Consider the following 20,212-nt stretch of genomic DNA (forward strand, 5'->3'; position numbering starts at 1 on the left):
CATTTTTAATTTCTCACCTTCTAGAGATATACCCCCAAATATTCACAGATAAAATGTCTAAGTTTTGCTTCAGGTTAACCTAGAGAGAGAAAGATATATGAGAGAAAAGTAGGAACTTCCCTGGTGGTCTAATGGTTAAGAACCCGCCTTGTAAGACAGAGGACATGGGTTCAGTTCCTGGTCAGAAAACTAAGATCCTACATGCTATGGGGCAACTAAGCCCGCATGCTACAACCAAGAACTGACACAGTCAGATAAATAGAGGAAAAAAAAATTTTTTTTTTAAAGAAGAAGAAGAAAAGCAAAAAGAAAAGTGGCCCTGAGTAAATATTTATTAGGCCTGGGTGATAGGTAGATAGGGGGTTCATTATACTGTTCTGTTTAGCACATGCCTGAAATTTTCTGTAACAAAAATTGAAGAAGAGTTTGTACAAGGACTGCAATGATCCATGTGACATGTACAGGCCCATCTCCCTGGCCTCCTCTCCTACAACTCCCATGCTCATTCCTGGCTGTTCTTCACATATACCAGGAACACTCCTACCCCAGAGCCTTTGCACTAACTATTTCCACTCCCTGAACTCTTTCCTTTGAGATGTCCAGATATCCTGCCTATGTGGAACGAGAAGCCTTCCCCACACCTAGTGCTTCCTTATCATCCTGATGTCTGTTTCTCCTCTACTTATCATCATTAGATGTTATTGGTACTTATTGACTGATTGTTTGCCTTTCCCTATGCAGGGAGGCGCCAAGAAGGTGAGTAGGTCGTGCGTATCTCCAGTGCCAAGAACAGTTCACATAGGTTTCCAATACCTATCTCCTGAAAGCTGAATAAATGTCCCTCCCTATATAGCTGCAACCGCCAACCAAAGAGACTCGGCCTCTTCTTTCTCATAATTATAGATTCCTGCAGCATTAATTGTTGGAACTTACATGTCAGAACCATGACCTCAGAGAGTTGTCTTCAAGAGACTGGAGAACTGGGACATGTTCATTCATCACATGAAGACCCAAAAAGCCCCCACTGACTGCAAGGCACACATCAGAGACCAGGTGCTCACACGCGGGTGTGGAGAAAACCAAGGTCACGCGAGCCTAGTGTGCTGCGTTTTGACAGGAGGTGCGTAGGTGGAGAAACTGGTTTAAACTACTTTGGGATCACTGAGAAGACATTCACAGAGGCTGGAGTTAAGCAGCCTTCTCATCTTACGAGAGAAGATCACTGTGCAATCACATTAATGGTGGCAATATGGATTTGGACAAACCCAGTGGCATGGCTTCGGAGAAGGCAAGGGCATCCCACTCCAGTACTTTGCCTGGAAAATCCCATGGACGGAGGAGCCTGGTAGGCTGCAGTCCATGGGGTCGCTAAGAGTTGGACACAACTGAGCAACTTCACTTTCACGCATTGGAGAAGGAAATGGCAACCCACTCCAGTGTTCTTGCCTGGAGAATCCCAGGGACGGGGGAGCCTCTTGGGCTGCCGTCTATGGGGTCGCACAGAGTCGGACATGACTGAAGTGACTTAGCAGCAGCAGCAGCAACAGCAGTGGCATGGCTTAAGGCAGGGTTCTTCTATGTATTCTCTAGAGTAATAATTCTCAACCAGGGCCAGCAATGTCTGGAGACATTTTCGGTTGTCATACCTGGGCAGAGATCAGGGATATTGCTGAGCACCCTGCAACACACTAGACGGCCCCCACAACAAAGAACTACCCACCCCAAATCAACAATGCTACTCTAGGAACTCTGCTGTAAAAGCAAGTATCAGTTTTTGCAGGACCCTCAGCCTCATTAACCAGTTTCAAATATTTTGCTTCTGATTTTATTGCACTAAGCTTAGGGAGGAAAAAATAAAAGAGCAGTCTTATTGTTTCATTTCTCAGTCAATATTTCTTCTCTCAGCAATATTACTAACCTAAGTGTATGTAATTCTTCCATTCTGCTTTCAGGGGGAAGGGCATTTTAGAAACAGAATCCTAGAAGTGTCTCTAGATCACAGACCTAATTACCAGGGTCTCCAAGCATACCGGAGTGGTAACCTAGACATAGAAATCTGCAAACAAGACAACCCAAACTACAGGCAAAGGAACCTCATGGTGACACCGAGGCCATGAGTGAATGGGCAGCACACGCATCCAGCCAGGCACATTGACCTGAGGCACTCAGGCAGACGGGATTTACACAGAAGGGTTTGACTTCTTAGATGAAATTCAAGGCTCAGATCTCCCCAATCCAATATTTGCTCAGTTTTTGTCTCTCTAGACTCAAGGCTTCCACAAGAAAGATAGAAAACCCCAAGGCAAGAGTGAAAATCAGCATCACTCTCCCTGAATGTTCAATTATTTATATATTCTTAAAAGGTGGGCATGGTTGAGGGAAATGTTCAAAAAAGTTGTGTGTGTGTGTCTGATCTCTTCTTTTACAACTCATAATCTGATAATAGTTAGACCACACTATTAACATTTTCACTCTCTCATTAGCTGATATCATTTATAATCACTTTACTGTATACCTGAAACATTGTAAATCAACTACATTTCAATAAAAAATAAACCTTAAAATTTTTTTCAGCAGTCCTTGTTCTAGGTATGAGAGATGTAGGAGTGGATGAGACAGAAAGACCCATCTATGGAGTCCATTTAAGTTGGGGAAACTAAATAAGGATATGACTAAGATCATTTCTGATAAGGACGGGTACTGTGGAGGCGCCTTCACAGGTGACACGATGATCAGTGACTCCGGGAGCAGACACTGCTCTCAGGTTGGGACCAGGAGGACTCGGCGATGTACAAGCTTCATTTGCAGGAAGAAAGGAACGAGCTCATGAGGAGTCAGGAAAAGAGTACCACAGGCAGAGAGAATAGCAGTCGTAAAGTCTCTGAAGCTGGGACAGGCTGGCTCATTTAATGGCGTTTAAAGAAAGCCATGTGCCTGATTGTAGTAACACCATAAACATTCGTTGAGCATTTATATAAAGCATGGCATTGTGTGGGATGTAAGGATGAATCATACACAAGCTTGATTCTTAAGGATTTTATCATTTAGCAAAACAGGATGAAGGATAGAATATAAATTAAAGGAGGAATCAGTTTTATGTTGTATACACCATGGAGATGAAGAACCAACCAGGTTTTAATTTTAGTGATATCTTTAATATGAGTATTGGCTTTTCAAGAAGACCTTTTTGAGAAGTCAGTAAATGATTTCACAGCAATTCTCTGTCACTTCATAAACTAGGTATCATGGAACTGCCATGTGTCCATTCCCTGAAGGACATATATCAGGTGCTTCCTGTGGGCAACACATTAAAAAAGTAAGACGGCTAAGATAGGACCCCTCCTAGTGGCACAAGATGAGGAAAGATCAAAGCAGAAGCATCTTCCACTCTTGCTCTCTTCCCTTTCTCGTGCCCTCTCCTGTTCCTCTTCCTTCCCCAAATAAATTGAAACTATTTCTTAATAGAGAAGGCTTATAGCCAACACCTACATAGTTTGCTAAAGATATCTTAAGACATTTAAGGCATCAAATTAACCACCAGTATACCTTTTCTCAAGAAACTACTAGGGGATATGCTCCACCTAAATAATGAAGTAAGCCACTTAAGAGAAATGCGTGAGATCAAGGCAAGCACAGTACATGGAAAGGAGGAGTAGTGAATTACCAGGAGGAAGGTAATGACGATAAAGGGGAGTCCCAAGAAAACAGCCATGCAGCAGACCTACAGAGCATACAGACCAGTCTGCAGCAGAAAGATGGCGGTGTCCATCAACAGATGAACAGATAAGCCAGATATGATAGGTGGACGGAATGGAATGCAATTCAGTCTTAAAAGAGAAGGATATTTTGATATATGCTATAATATGGATAAACCTTGAAGATACGATGCTAAGTGACATAAGCCGGTCACAAAAGGACAAAAAAGTTGCATCTCCTGTTAAAGCAAAAATCTCTCTTGGTTTTCTCACACACTTCTCTTTTGGGCTTCCCTGGTAGCTTAGTCGGTAAAGAATCTGCTTGCAGCGCAGGAGATGTGGGTTCGATCCCTGGGTCAGGAAGATCCCCTGGAGAAGGAAATGGCAACCCAAACCAGTATTCTTGCCTGGAAAATCCTATGGACAGAGGAGCCTGGCTGGCTACAGCCCATGAGGTCTGATACAACTTACAACTTGTCAACTAAACTACCACCACCACACACTTCTTTAACATACTCCCTCTTTTTCAAAAAGTTATTCATACTCTTCATCATTCCATGCAGGATTTGGGGCAATATATAAGAATATACTACTCACTATTTAGTAAATTACAAATGAAACAAAGTGAAAAAGTATACACACACAAGTAGAAGTACATTAAGTAAGAACCAAAGAAAATAGAAAACAGAAGAGAAGGACAAATTCATGGGAAAATATGAAACCAAATATTCAGAAAATGCAGACTGATAAAGTAAAGGGGCAAATTTGATGGCATTATCTGGAACCAAAATAATTAATTACTCACACAACATTATATAGTTAGTAAGTGACTGAGTTAGGATTCTAAATTGAATTTTTCTGACTCCAACTACTTTGTTCTTTTTTACTAAATACAGTACACTACACTTTTCCAGATCATAAAGTATAAATATTGAGTCACTTGACAAAATAATTCCGGGAACATTTTTCTAGGTAAGATAGTCAACATATTTAATTCACATAAAAAATTGATTTTCAACAGAATTTTGGAAAATATATTGCATAAAATCAGATATTCTCTGGATAGGTAACCCAAAAGGTAAGCTAATAAACTCTACTTTTGGACAGATAAACTCTGTCAAAAATGGTCTGCAAACAAAGATATTAAATGACACAGGGTTTGGGGAAATGAGTCACAAAGTACTTTCTGGAGGTGATAACTGACAAAAGACCTCTTCTGTCTCCACACTCAGCAACGCCATGGTTATCTCCTGTTGGGATAGATTATCAGGGATATGGAGTAGACAGCACTATCCTTACTATTTTCTATTTTTGTGAACTGCTTAATCACTTGTGGCCTGACCCATTAACAGCCACACCAACATCTTTCAAGAGCTCATCTCACATTAGCAGAGTTCCTCATTAGAGAAAGGCCTGCTTTAATAGCTTACCCTAATAGTGTCTGATTTGTAATATTAGAAAAAAAATTTCACACTGTGAATTACACAACTGAGGTATTTTCCACAGCTGGAGCTTTGTGAAAACTTTTATAAATAATAGATGTAAAATCTAGAGAGACCTAAAAGAGGTAACATGAAGACTGACAAATCAAAGAAAAATCTTGCTTTTTAAATAAAAGAGGGGGAATGGTAAATTCAAAACCATTTAAAAGAAAGAAGTGAAAATTCAGATGGTGATCAGTAAATTTTAAAGACAATGGGCCATATATAATAGTCAAGCTCTTTCAGGTGAATGTTATCATCTACATTTATGGACACCAGGTTCTGAAGCCTGGGGAAGACAAAGTATAAAGTAGAGACACAAATGTTTGCATTGTCACTGAAGATTTACAGTCTTCTTTAAAAATGCTCCTCTCTCTGAAATTTCTGTTCCCAACATATCTTGCATAATTCCAAGTCAAGCATATCCTTTAGTTATTATGAAATGTTATGATGATCTGACAATGCGTAACAGATGACCCAAATGCATGTGTTGCTCTGCAGTTTGAAGTCATGGTAACAAAAACACCAAAATTACATGTCTCCATCACAGTGCACACAATGGAGACAAGTAGAGCAATGGAAAAATAGATGGCATTTCTTTATATTGCATGTTTGATGGTTATCGTTCCTTTGACAAACATATACTGAATACCTATTATATGTGCAATACTGGAAATAATAAAGAAAATTAGTATTTCATAGTTTTATTATAAAGTGTATACTTGGTTTAAAAATAGAATTTTATGGAAAAGGTTTCTGTTGGCTACATTTTAGGGGAAGAAAGGAATGAAAAAGTAAGGGGAGGGAAGGTAGGACAAGCTGGCTCAAACTTGCTGGCCCTAACAACAGCGGTTATACTGATTTTCATTCTGATATTCCAAGTTCTACTAAATAATGCAATTTAGTAGAAATTAAAGCCTAGAAAGACTAATGTTGGCTTTGTGGTCAAAATATCTGCTTGGACTTCAAGCATCTTATTTGAGCAAGAAAGAAAGTGTCTATTTCAATGGGGCAAGCAACATAAAGAGAATTACATGTTGTTAATGTGATATTTTCCATTCTCATTGATGTGTATTTTACAGTTTTTAAAAGAGTATATCCTATCTTATCTCCTTTACAGTCAGTTTTTCTTTCTTTTTTTTTTTTTTTTTAGCTTGTAAGCGCTGTCCCCAGGGACAAATAAGCTGGGCCTGCATGGTATCATGAATCCAAAGAAGAAAACCAAACAGAGAATGCAGGCTGAAACACAAATATCACCTTTTTTAATCTGAAAATCCTTCTCCAATTCCCATTTCTTCCATTGAAAATTATAATCTTTCAATGCAAATATGGCACCTGTTTTAGAAAACTAGGAATTGTTGAAATAAGCATCTTATAAAATCAAAGATTAATGTGTTTTGCAAGAATATATTGCTGAGGTATATACATGAAGATGAATTACCCAAAAACACAAAATATATTCTATAGAAATATGCAGAGAAACATTTCAAACTATTGATTTTCTCTTGAGCAGAACTTGAATTTTTAAATTTGCAATATTTTGGTTGATCATTACTATTATCCTCTAAAGAATTTCTAACTGTACTTTTTATGTTTTTCTTTTAGTCAAATTTTATTTGTTGTTGTTCAGTCGCTAAGTCATGTCCAACTCTTTGCAATCCCATGGACTGCAGCACACCAGGCTTCCCTGTCCTTCACTATCTCCCTGAGTTTGCTCAAACTCATGTCCATTGAATCGGTGATGCCATCCAGCCATCTCATTCTCTGTCTTCTGCTTCTCCTCTTGCCCTCAATCTTTCCCAGAATCAGGGTCTTTTCCATCAACTCTTTACCTCAGGTGGCCAAAATATTGGAGCTTCAGCTTTAGCATCAGTCCTTCCAAAGAATATTCAGGGTTAATTTCCTTTAGGATTGAATGGTTTGATCACCTTGCTGTCCAAAGGACTCTCAAGAGTCTTCTCCTGCACCATAATTCAAAAGCATCAATTCTTTCAGTGCTGAGCCTTCTTTATGGTCCAACATCCATACATGACTACTGGAAAAACAGTAGCTTTGACTATATGAACCTTTATCAGCAAAGTGATGTCTTTTCTTTTTAACATGCTGTCGAGGTTTGTCATAGCTTTCTTTCCAAGATGCAAGCGTCTTCTAATTTCGTGGCTGCAGTTACCATCTGCAGTGATTTTAGAGCCCAAGAAGAGGAAATATGTCACTGTTTCCACCTTTTCCCCTTTTATTTGCCATGAAGTGATAGGACCAAATGCCACAATCTTACTTTTTTGAATGCTAAGTTTTAAGCTAGCTTTTTCACTCTCATCTAGGAGAAGGAAATGGCAACCTACTCCAGTACTCTTGCCTGGAAACTCCCATGGATGGAGGAGCCTGGTAGGATGCAGCCCATGGGGTCACTAAAGGTCGGACACGACTAAGCAACTTCCCTTTAGCTTTTCACTTGCATGCATTGGAAGAGGAAATGGCAACCCACTCCAGTGTTCTTGCCTGGAGAATCCCAGGGACGGGGGAGCCTGGTGGGTCTACGGGGTCGCACAGTCAGACACGACTGAAGCAACCTAGCAGCAGAGGCTCTTTAGTTCCTCTTAGCTTTCTGCCATTAGAGTGGTATCATCTGCATATCTGAGGTTATTGATATTTCTCCCTGCGATCTTAATTCTAGCTTGTGCTTCATCCAGTCTGGCATTTCGCATGATGTACTCTGTATATACATTAAATAGCAAGGTGACAATATACAGCCTTGATATTCTCCTTCCCCAATTTTGACACAGTCTGTTGTTCCCGCTGTTGCTTCTTGACCTGTATACAGGTTTCTCAGGAGGCTGGTAAAGTGGTCTGGTATTTCCAACTTTTTAAGAATTTCCCGCAGTTCTTGAGGTGCTAGCCTACTGTATTCTCGCTTTGTTTGGCAGAGTAATAAAGCCGCTCTTTTCTTCTCCAAATTTTATTTTGGAGAACATTATTCTCAAAACCTTTGAAAAATGTGAATTTCTAATATTATAATATAAAGTTATCTAACATGTAGTGCTCATGTCAATTTCATAAACTTAAACCTACAGGCATTCTTACCCCCATTTTATGAATGAAGAAAGGAGGCCAAGAAGTAATAATTAACTTGTCCAAGGTCACCCAGCTAGGAAGAGAAGGACCTTTAACAGTCCGCTTTGCATAATTTATTGAGATCGCTTTCTGTAGCCTAATGAAGGATCGATTTGATGAATGTTCCTTAAGTATTGCAGAGTGCAGTGGAAAGACAGAGTCTACATTTATAGCATATAACATTTAACAGAGATCCATTCAAATCCTAATTAACTTTTTATTTTCTTGACCTAATATTAACAACACTGTGTTAAAGCATCTGCTCCCTCTCCAAAAGCAAGTGCCTCTTAGACCAGTGTACCGAATGTTTTTGGTTTTTAGGATTACTTTAGGACATTGTTTCTGAACTAAATGATTTACTTGTGGAGTTTGACAAAGTACTTGTCTCCTAGTACACATTCTGACACATCATAGTTACTGAAATTTGTTGTATGAACTCAGACCTTTCCTATTTCCAAAATAAGTAATTATCTCCAGTCCCAACCCTCATTATTTCCACACTCAACTATTTCATCACAGTATTTATTGTTTGTCCCCAATATTCTTTCCCTTCATATGGATTATTATTTATAAACATTTTATACATTTTGAATTATTTTATTTATCTATTTTTTTGGTGACATCTTATGTGTATTACTTGGTTAGTACTGTAAGATTAGATATATATGAAGGATCTATGATTTCAACTGCTTTAAGGACCCAAAAACAACTCAAATTTATCGTAGAAAAAAACACCTCTCGGCTAATGTGCTAAGTTAAAATATTCACCTCAACTTAAACACTACTTGCTCAAAAAGGTCTCCCCTGCCCTTTTGATCTAAATTAGATCCACAATTATCTTCACCTAGGTCATTCTGTTCTTTTCCTTCAGAACACTTACTACAGAGTAAAATTTAAATAATAAATATTAATATAAACCCCATAAGGGCAGGGGTCATGCCTTTTCTGTCCACTACTTCATACTAAGTATTTATTTAGCACAGTGTTCACACGTAGAAGGCACTCCATAAATATTTGACAAAGCAAATAGTTAACAAAGATAACTGAAAGTACAGTCACAGGCATTAAGACATCAAATTCAACTGGGAGATGATTTCTAGAAGGCTTAGCTATCATTCTTGACTAGAAATATCAGGATCACTCTGGGGCTATCTTGAGAAATCCAGCATGCCAACTCGAACTAACCATTCAAGTTCATCCAAGCCAGTGATACAGATGGCATCAAATGCAAACAGCAATAATAGTCATGTAACCTGGAATCTAAACTGGAGCCTGAGGTGGCTAGCCCAGACAAGCAGCACCGACGGAACAAAAAGGACCTGGGTATCAGAAGGTGAGAAAGTGAAAGGAAAGTTGCTCAGTTGTGTCCAACTCTTTGCAACCTCATGGACTATACAGTCCATGGAATTCTCCAGGCCAGAATACTGGAGCGAGTAGCCTTTCCCTTCTCCAGGAGATCTTCCCAGCCCAGGAACTGAACCCAGGTCTGCCACATTGCAGGCGGATTCTTTACCAGCTGAGCCATCAGGGAAGCCCAAGAATACTGGAGTGGGTAAGGAAAAGTATAAAGCCACAAATTTTTTTATAATTCTATCATGCCAAATAGCAGAGAACTGCTCAAGAGGAATCTCTGATTATATGACAGAATTTTTATGTGACTATCACTAATGCCTTACCCCTTTCTAGATAACCCCAAACTTGGAATCAGATTACATACCTCTTATCATGCTCACATTCTAACAGAACTCAGTCTTTGGTTCTGAGACAAATAATCCAAATCAGAAACTGACATGGGTTTTCATCTTTACCTTTCCTTTTCTATCTGCTCAGCCAACTTGGGAACTCAGTCTCTGAGCAGGTTTAAATCCTATAAGCCAATAGACTTCTTCACCCCTGCCTCCCCCTTCTTTACAAACATGGTGCTCAGAACGGATGACACCCGCGTTGTGGATGAGAGGGACAGTCACTTCATATGAGAAGTCCGTGATCCTGATGCTCTATTTGCCTACATATCTTGCATGGGAGAAAATTTAAGTCCCCAGATAGCACAACATGGACTTACCAGGTGGCCCTAGTTGTAAAGAATCCGCCTGCCGATGCAGGAGATGCAAAAGATATGGGTTCGATCCCTGGGTCAGGAAGATCCCCTGGGAGAGGAAAAGGCACCCCTCTCCAGTGTTCTTGACTGGAAAATTGCATGGGCAGAGGAGTGTAGCAGGCTATAGTCCATGGGGTGCAAAGAGTGGGACACGGCTGAGCACACGTCGAGCACAACGTAATGAAATGAATGTTAATGCATCTTTGCCAATTTCAGTCCTAGCTGCCTCCTCACATCACAGGCTGTTGCCTCTAAAAGAGTTGAATTCTTGAGAACCAATACTAAGACACAAAATGTACCCATGAGAGACTTCCCTGGTGGTTCAGTGGCTAAGACTCTGTACTCCCAATGCAGGGGGCCTGGGTTTGATCCCTGGTCAGGACTCTAGACACTACAGGCCACGACTAAAGATTTTGCCTGTGACAAATAAGACCTGGCACAGCCAAATAAAGAAATAAACATTTTTTAAAAAACATACCTATCATCTCAAATCCAAATTAAACTTTGATTTGCCTTTCCTGTGGGCTATGAGCCCGGTTGGTATGATCTTTATGGGTTATTCTGTTTCCTGACAGAGAAAACGCTTTGCAGAATGGACAAGCATTACAGGAGGGAAGAGACTGTCCCATTCTTCTAGAAAGAAAAGACTGCAGTGAAAATGATACTGAGAGTAAAGAGAGATGGAGGTTCACTTCCAGTAATCTAGACGGCAAAGTAGAAAACTTAAAATACTTGAAATCCCTAAGTATTTCAAGTATTCAAGAGAATAGTGTTAACCCATTCCCTTGTGATTCCCATGAACATATAGACTGAAATTTTATATGTTAAAAGGCAGAAAAAAGAATTGCTTATGCATTTTTTTCCCCTCATGTGGAAGTGGAATATGGTACAGGAATTAAAAAGGAAAGCTGTGTTCCCTTATTTTAACATTCCTTTGACAGATCAGGATAGGGCTGAAACTCAGGTCTGGTTCAAACCCTACAGGGACCATAATAAAAGTCATCCAGAAAAAAAAAAAAAAATCCATTTTTCCAGGGTCCTACTTCTTCTAAGGCAGAAACAACAATAAAGAAATCAGAGGTGAAAAGAATTAGTTCATCATAAAAAACAGGAAAGAAAAATACTCTCACGTTGACTATCCCTGAGAGAATTTACTCACATACTTAAATTTATGCAGCAAGTTACCATACCAGGAGCCTCATAAATACTGGCCCCATAATCAAGCTGCAATCATTCATTTTATTTACATTTCATTAGGGGGCACTAAGGTAATGATCTGCGGAAGGTTTCACTACAGCCAATGCAAAAGCAAGTGGACATCTTAAAGGGAGAGGGCATAAAAAGGGAATGTCATTTGTCCCAACGGCATGGCATTATTAAAGAAACAATCTGCTTAAAAAGTTACTGTGTGCTTTTATGTGTTTCCTACTCGTAATTGCATTCTAAATTATTTTTACTCCACACATTACATGTGAGACGAGACCTGAATCTAACTAAAGAACGTAGACTGAACTTTGCGTATTACATGGGAAACAAACAAACTTCCATGAAAGGGGTGCCTCAACCATAATTTCCGATACACCTAGAACGTTTGCCATATATATTACGACTTGTCATTTACCACTGGCAAAATCCATGACAACCTTTCAGGCACTTCCGTAGCAATTTGAATAGCTGCACCAAAGGGCAGAGCGGCAATACACTGAATAAAACATCCAATGCCTGCATTATTCCTTTGAAGGCTGTCAGCCATACATTTTGAATAACCTGAAATGAAGATCAAAAGGGAATAGAATTCATTTATTTATTTATTTTACCTGAGGCAGTGAATGAAAAGAAAGCAAAATTTAGGATTAAAAAAAAAAAGTTTAAATGTAGGCAAATATCAACACTTTGTTCTGAAGATCCATAAAGTCCAATAATTTCCTCTAAGTCACAAAACATGACACTGAGCCATAAAACTAAAGGCAAGGCAACAAAGAGAGTTATAGAAAAATAAAACCAGATATTCCTTCCTCTCACTTCTCTTTTGAGTCACCTTTGAGCTGACCTTCACTTACACAGTTCCTCCTGTATTCTGGTCATGGGCATCACTTCAGTTCTCTTCAATAATTTCAGCCTGAGAATGGTTCCTCCTTCCTGTGGGGATTCCCTGGGAATCATTCATGTTTCTCTCTCTTTCCTCAAACGTGTTTTAAAGACAGGAAGAACGTGATAGAACTCAAGATGGGAAGAAGAAAGAGAGGGTGCCTTGTTTTGAAATGATTCTAACATGCAAATATCAGTTTAGCATCAGTATCCTAAGCCATCTTTCTATACAGATCCAAAACAAGATGGCTAAAGAAAAACAAAGAGTAGAAATGACTGTCAAGCAGTTTCACACTTAAGCTATTGCACAAGTTTAATTGCCCCATTTAAAAACCTGACATCACTCAGTAACTGATGCTATACAAAAGATAATTCAACTAACAAGATTCTATATAGAGAGTATAACATAATTGTGTGTGTGCCGTTGTGTCCGACTCTTTGCAAACCCACAGACTGTAGCCTGCCAGGCTCCTCTGTCCATGGAATTTTCCAGGCAAAAATACTGGAGTGAGTTGCCATTTCCTACACCAGGGGATCTTCCCCAGCCAAGGATCAAACTCGCATTTCTTTTGTCTCCTGCACTGGCAGGCAGATTCTTTACCTCTGAGCCACCTGGGAAGCTATAACATAATTACCAAATTGATAAGCTAAATATGGTCCCAGTACTCAACACTGGAGGCTCTTCCTATGACGACAAGAAGTAGCTGTTACTGCTGTTCCCACCTACCTGCCAGTAGACACAGAGACAGCTGAGGGACAGCATCTTCTCCTGCCCTACCTTGGTGGCCCAGCCTTGGGGACCCTCGTCACACAAGGCAGGGACACCAGCTGCACTGTGCCAGGACCTTGGGGCCCCACGGGACTTGGTGGCCTCCGTGGGGCTCAAGGATTAGGACCTGAGGGGTTCTGGACTACTGAAACAATTTGCCTGAGAGTATGTGTTGGGTCAGATTGTGTGGAGCAGCCTAAGAACTCACCCACCATTTCTGGCATAGCTTCCCTGGGGAAGTTTGTTCAGAGGTCTCAAATGAGTGATCTCAATGTGAACTGTTAAAGAAGAGCTCACTTGAAAACTTGTAGCTGTTGATGAAAAAGCAACTTAAAATGGAGATTCTGACTCTAAGGGTTTTTTTTTGGTCCTTTAAGTCAGGGAGTTTCTTGTGAGTCTAAGTTTCACTTGTTCGTAAAATGGAAGTCATAACACTGCCTCACTACCAGGAAGTAGTCATGTTCGTGTATTTCTTTCTTCAGAGAAAAGTTTAAAAAACCAAGGCTATGGGCAGCAGAATTCTGAGAAGCCAGTAACTTACACTCATGTATACTACTCCTCCCCTGCTCACTGTGGCCAGACCTGTCAGGATGATGGAATATCATCCCCATGATCTGATTACCCACAGCTGGCTCTGAGTTCATCAACAGGAAATGATCCTGTGTGGGCCTGACCTAACCAGGTAAATCCTTCAAAAGAAAGTAAAGCAGCAGAGAACGGCTTCACTGGCCCAGCCCATGGAAGATGGAAAACAGGGTGAGCTGGACAACTGTAAGGAGCTGAATTCTGCTGACGACATGAGCTGGGAGGAGAACAGAGCTGAGCCCTTTCCACACTTCTGATGTCCAGAACTAGGAGATAATAAATAAGCGTTGTCTTAAGCCACTAAGTTTACGGTAATTTATTACACAACAATAGAAAACTGGCACAGAGCGGATCTATAAATTCATGTTTTTTACCATAACTACTGGGAAAAGAGGCATCAGAAGTAACACAGCACACATAATACACGCAATGAAAAAGGAAGAGAGAGGGGAGAGATTTGAGATCTACTAGGCCAGACACCGGAGAAAGCAATGGCACCCCACTCCAGTACTTTTGCCTGGAAAATCCCATGGACGGATGAGCCTAGTAGGCTGCAGTCCATGGGGTCGCTAAGAATCGGACAGGACTCAGCGACTTCACTTTCACTTTTCACTTTCATGCATTGGAGAAGGAAATGGCAACCCACTCCAGTGCTTTTGCCTGGAGAATCCCAGGGACGGGAAGCCTGGTTGGCTGCTGTCTATGGGGTCGCACAGAGTCGGACACGACTGAAGTGACGCAGCAGCAGCAGCAGCAGCAGCAGCAGGCCAGACACTCTGGTAGCTGCTTTACAAATGTCTCTTGTAAAGAAACAGTTTTATTTAGAAAGGCGTTCTAGTGTCTTCTATTCCTCTAAAATAAAGTTTCAAATTAAAGCCAAATTACCACCAACTTAACACGTTTTACCTTTCTTATCATGATACAGATCTTAACTAGCAAAAGGATATAATCCAAAGTTGGCTTTGAACATTTTTATTTTAAAAACTCTCAGAGCAAACAATGGGTGGGTGATTGCAACCTTGAAAACAACTATACAAAATAAAGTTATGCTGATCATATAGGTCATTCAGAAACAGTTTCTCTCTTAATGGGCAAACTAATCCATTATTTTAGAAATAGATGCAACATTACATACACAGCAATACAAAAAACAATTAATTACACCAAAGCTATCCAGAATAAAATATGAATTGTGACCTTTTTTTAAATAGAAAAATCAGAAAATACCTCACAATGTTTTGAAAATAGGAATCATGCACAACCACAGAGCAGAAACTAGGAAGAGGGCTATCTATACCTTAAAAACCTCAACATCTATGCAAGATATGTAAAGTTAACATCACCAAAACCCTTCAGGTTCCTTGAAAACTGAAACTGACTTATCAGACAAGACAGGTGAATGCAAAGCATACCTTTGCTGCTTCAGAATCATTTTACATTCCTACCATTCATCATGCTCTAACTTTAATTCTTTAAAAAGAAAAAAAAAGGGATTTTCCTCATGGTCCAATGGTGGAGACTTGGTGCTCCCAATGCAGGGGGCTCAGGTTCAATCCCTGGCCATGGAATTAGATCCCACATGAGAATATGCGTGCTTTCAACTAAAGATCCTGAGTGCCTCACTGGTGTGACCAAATAAACAAATAAATATTAAAAAGAGAAAAAGAAGAAAAACATAAGTATTAAGCATAGCCTCAAAATGTTTCGGAATGCAACCACAGGGAAAAGACCACACTGTTCTTCAGTAAGCACGTTGTTCTCTGTATTTTAATTGTTCCGGAAGAAAGAATGGAAATATTCAAACAAGTATTAAAAAGCTTTAAATACTATTAGTAGTAATTTTGCTAAAGACAGAACTTGACAAAGTGAATTCACCATGCAGTCCTATTAAGCCAATATGCTTCTCGGAATTTGTTACTATCTTAATTTTCAGTTCAGTTCAGTTGCTCATTTGTGTCCGACTCTTTGGGACCCCATGGACTGCAGCATGCCAGGCCTCCCTGTCCATCACCAACTCCCAGAGTTTACTCAAACTCATGTCTGTTGAGTCAGTGATGCCATCCAACCATATCATCTTCTGTCGTCCCCTTAATTTTATATAATATTTATATTAAATTTCTTAATTTTATAGAAATATATTTTAGCTGTTGTTTTACAGCTTCCATGAGATAATGACATCAAGAACTATTTGGACATGTGAAACTTCCCTGCAGTCATTGCTCATTTTTTAGAAGTAGTAACAACTTTAGAACAGAAGAAAGATTCTTTAAACATTCTTTAATCTCAGAGAGTGATTTTTATATCTCAGCCAAAAAGTGAACAGGCAGGTTTTACCAGAAATGCTAACTACAGTTTCCATTCAAAAGTGCTTGCTCTGGGTGAGTTCTTGACATGCATGGTGTGTGTTAGTCGCTTAGTCATGTCCGACTCTTTGCAAGCCCATGGACTGTAGCCTGCTAGGCTCCTCTGTCCACTGAATTCTCCAGGTATCACTGGAGCGGGGTGCCATTTTCTTCTCCAGGGGAATCTTCCCAACCCAGCAATCAAACCCGAGTCTCCTGCATTGCAAACAGATTATTAAAGTTCTGAGCCACCAGGGAAGCCTCTTGACATGCATTATCACATTTAATTCCATGAGGTGATACTTCCATCAACCTTATTTCATTGGTAATGAAATTAAGACCTGGAAAGGTTACTTAACTTACTTAAAGTTAAGTGGAGTAGTAAGTGGTAGAACTAGGATGGCCAGTCTGCACAGCCAAAATAAGCACGCAATCCCCAGATGAGCCATCTTCCATGACACGATGACCCTTAATGAAACAATAGAGGTGTGACATCTATTGCAGCTACTTTACCAAGACAGGAGAAATCAATGGAAAATTTTTCCATAATCCAACAGTTTTAGATCTATATGAGAAAAACAACACACTTGCGCTCCCCCCACTCTCACACAGACACATTTTCATACTGGAACCAATAACAGAGTGCCATCTCAAATTGCATGAAAGTTACTAGCTATTTAATTATACCTAAATAAATGTGTAATGTGAAAATTAGACAAATTGCATTAATTTCTAAATAAAGAGTAAGCTGATGTAATTAATCCAAGACCAAAAAGAAAATCATTAAGAAACTTAACTGAGAATATAAAGTTATCTCCAACAACTTTTATCATACAAGCTAAATTACAAGGGCAGTTATAAAGTACATGCACACACAAACTTGTGTATATGACAGTCTGGAATATAGAAAATAATGACAAGAATATAGCATACAATCATGTTGTTAAAGCTATTTTTTATTAAAAGTACAGTTGATTTACAATATTGTGTTAGTTTCCAGTGTACAGCAAAGTGATTCAGATATATACGTATATAGTATTCTCTTTCAGATTCTTTTCTGTTATAACTTATTACAAGATACTGAGTATAGTTCCCTGTGCTATACAGTAGATCCTTGTTGTTTACCTGTTTCATATATCATAGTGTGTATATGTTAATTCCAAGCTCCTAATTAATCCCCAACCCCTCTTCTATCCCCTTTGGTAACCATAAGAATGTTTTCTATGTCTGTGAAGCTATTTCTTTTTGGTAAATAAGTTCATTTGTAAGTTCACTTGCCTCTAAAGCATTTAATTTTTTTAGATTCTACATATATGTGATATCATATGATATTTGTCTTTCTCTGACTTCCCTGAAAATGCTAATTTTTATCATGTTATATACTCTTTTAATATAATTGTCAGTATTCAAATCCAGAAGTTTTGCTGCAAATTAAAACACCATATTAATCACAAATATTTATATATATATATATAAATATGCTTGTAATGGAGACACTGAAAAGTTATATCTCATATACAAGAAAATACACAGATTGATAAGACTGGTATACACTCTCAGAGACATAACAGCAAATATATGAATAGATGTTTCTCAGAAAATAACGCGTAAACAGGAAAATAAAATTAAGCATAAAATGTTTTGTGACTGAATTAAATGCAAATTAAAGTAACAATAAAATACCACTTTACACACAAAGTGATAAAATATAAGCAGTGTTAAGACACCTATTCCTGATAGGGATATAGAAAAAGATGGTTCTCATCAAAGCACTATCTAGTAGAAATACATACACATATTATTTCTTCTCTCTAGTTCAGTGTGGATATTTTCTATCAACTTGTTTTCTAGTTCATGAATACTGCCTTCTGTTGTGTCTAATCTGCTTTCAAACCTATTCACAGAGTTCCTAATTTTGGTTACTGTATTTTTCAGTCATAACATTTTCTAATTGCCTTTATTATCACAAATTTAAATTCCCTAGTGAAACTTTCCAATTTTTCTTTTCTTTCTCTCTCTCTTTTTAAAAAAAAAAAAACATATTAGTCATGTTATTTTTAAGTCCCTACATTCTAACCTCAATCTCTGGGGCAAAATTCCAAAATTATGTTCTCTTTGTTTTCTCTTCTATTTTAGTCATATGCTTTTGTCTCTTAGTATACCTATAACTTTTGATTATTAGGTTTTGTGTAAAAAAAAATGAAGAATCTAAGTCAGTGTTTCCCTCACCCAACCAGGGTATTATAATGACACAGATAAACTGTATATCTTTTTTATATGTTGTAACCTTTAAAAGCCACAAACTGCAATAGTCAATACTTTTTTTACCACTTAAAAACCAAGGTTTAATCCCTCGGGAGAGAGATTACCCACTTTAAGAACACTAACTCTAAATAACGTTATCTTCTCCCTAAAAGGGTTATTCTTCCTCTTCTAGAGAAAGGATAAATCACAGCCTGAGCTAATTCCAAGTTGTTGCACTTTTGGTATGACTTAGCCTACTTCTGACTTGCCTCTGTTTCTATAGTGCAGGCCCTCTAGGGTATTCAACTGATAGTTTGGTGGATTTTGACCCAACTCCTCTCTAAACTCATGACTAGAACACAGAAATGAGCATCCTCACTGTAGAACCAAACAAGAAACAATTCTTCTGATTAAAAGGGATCAGTCTGCTAAATTCAGGCAACTTACTCATTTCTTGAAGTTCTTTTTCTTTCTGGATGGCAAGCAACTCTTAACTAAATATGAACAGAACACGTAGAAAATTTCTATACAACTTAAGAAAAACATTCAGTTGTATATCCCTTTTAATTGTAGTATTTCTTACACTAGAGAGTGTATTTCACACTAAGTCTTTCACTTTACAAGGCACTAGAAGCATTCCAGGAGCAAGCCAGCTACCATGATTGCTGTATAATGCTTATTTGAGAATAGGGTTCACTGTGATATGACAGTAAAAAATAGGTAAAGATACTGAAGAATAAAAATTGTTATTTGTACATGATATAATGTTATTTCAAGAAAGCCAAACAGAATCAATTGAAAAACTATCAGAGTTAATAAAAGAGTTAAGTAACTTGGACAGATGCCATATAAATATACAAAATACAACACTTTGCTACCAATAACAGAGAGAAAATGTGATTTCAAAAATTCTATCTAAACATAAAAATAGTTTAAAAAAAATGCTTCAAGGTATCTTATCAAGAAAACTATGATCTGCAAGAAAAAGAAAAAAAAACACTTTACAAAGAGAAACTATCATTATTATTAAGTTGAAAATAATAAATGTTACTAGAATGAAAAAAAATACCATAAGATGACAATTCCTTCTAAATGAAATATTTTTAATATTCCACTTAGGGAAAACTGACGTGGTGACTGAACCAGAAACATAATTCTAACATTTACCTAGAAAAAAAGATGAATGAATGAAAAATGAATAGATTTAAAAAAAAAGAAGAGATGAGCCTATCACATAAAAACCTGAAGAAAAATAAACACGAAAATACATGTCTACAGTTTTTAAAAACAGTGTGGTACTGGTTAAAGAAAACACAGAGCACAGAAACAAGCAAGAAATTATAGAGCATATATTAAATATGATGAAGTATTAACAAATCAGCAGGGAGAGAATTATTTACTAATGGGAGAAGGGAACAACTGGTTAGCAAAATGGGAGGAAAATGTTATCCTATGTACAGAACAGATTACAAATCCATTTAGAGAAGAAACATTTTGTGACTGTTGGTATGAGACATGACAGTATTGGATATTCAAAAATGAAGACAGACTAGGAGTACAATAAATGAAGGAGTACACACAAAAGTGCACTGAAGCCCCCCCAACCCCTTCTAGTGGGAAATATGCTACTTTGAGGGATCACTGATAAAACTTGGCAGGTGCTAAGTGTGTCCTATTCACAGCACGTCTCAATGCCTTCTCACCCACACACACAGTCCCGACGTACAGTAGATGCTTGAGTATTTATGGAATAACAAATTACAGTAAGTATTTTAAAATAATACGAGTACTCTCCTATG

General features: G+C 38.4%; 1 protein-coding gene across 12 annotated transcripts in view; it reads right to left on the reverse strand.

Annotated features, from left to right (window-relative positions):
- Positions 1–20,212, reverse strand: part of MAST4 (microtubule associated serine/threonine kinase family member 4) — a 613,695-nt gene that overhangs the window by 232,164 nt on the left and 361,319 nt on the right. The gene's annotated exons all lie outside the window — the stretch shown is intronic.

This window comes from Bubalus kerabau, chromosome 18 (genome assembly GCF_029407905.1).
Source record: "Bubalus kerabau isolate K-KA32 ecotype Philippines breed swamp buffalo chromosome 18, PCC_UOA_SB_1v2, whole genome shotgun sequence".
In the NCBI taxonomy this organism is placed as follows: Eukaryota; Metazoa; Chordata; class Mammalia; order Artiodactyla; family Bovidae; genus Bubalus; species Bubalus kerabau.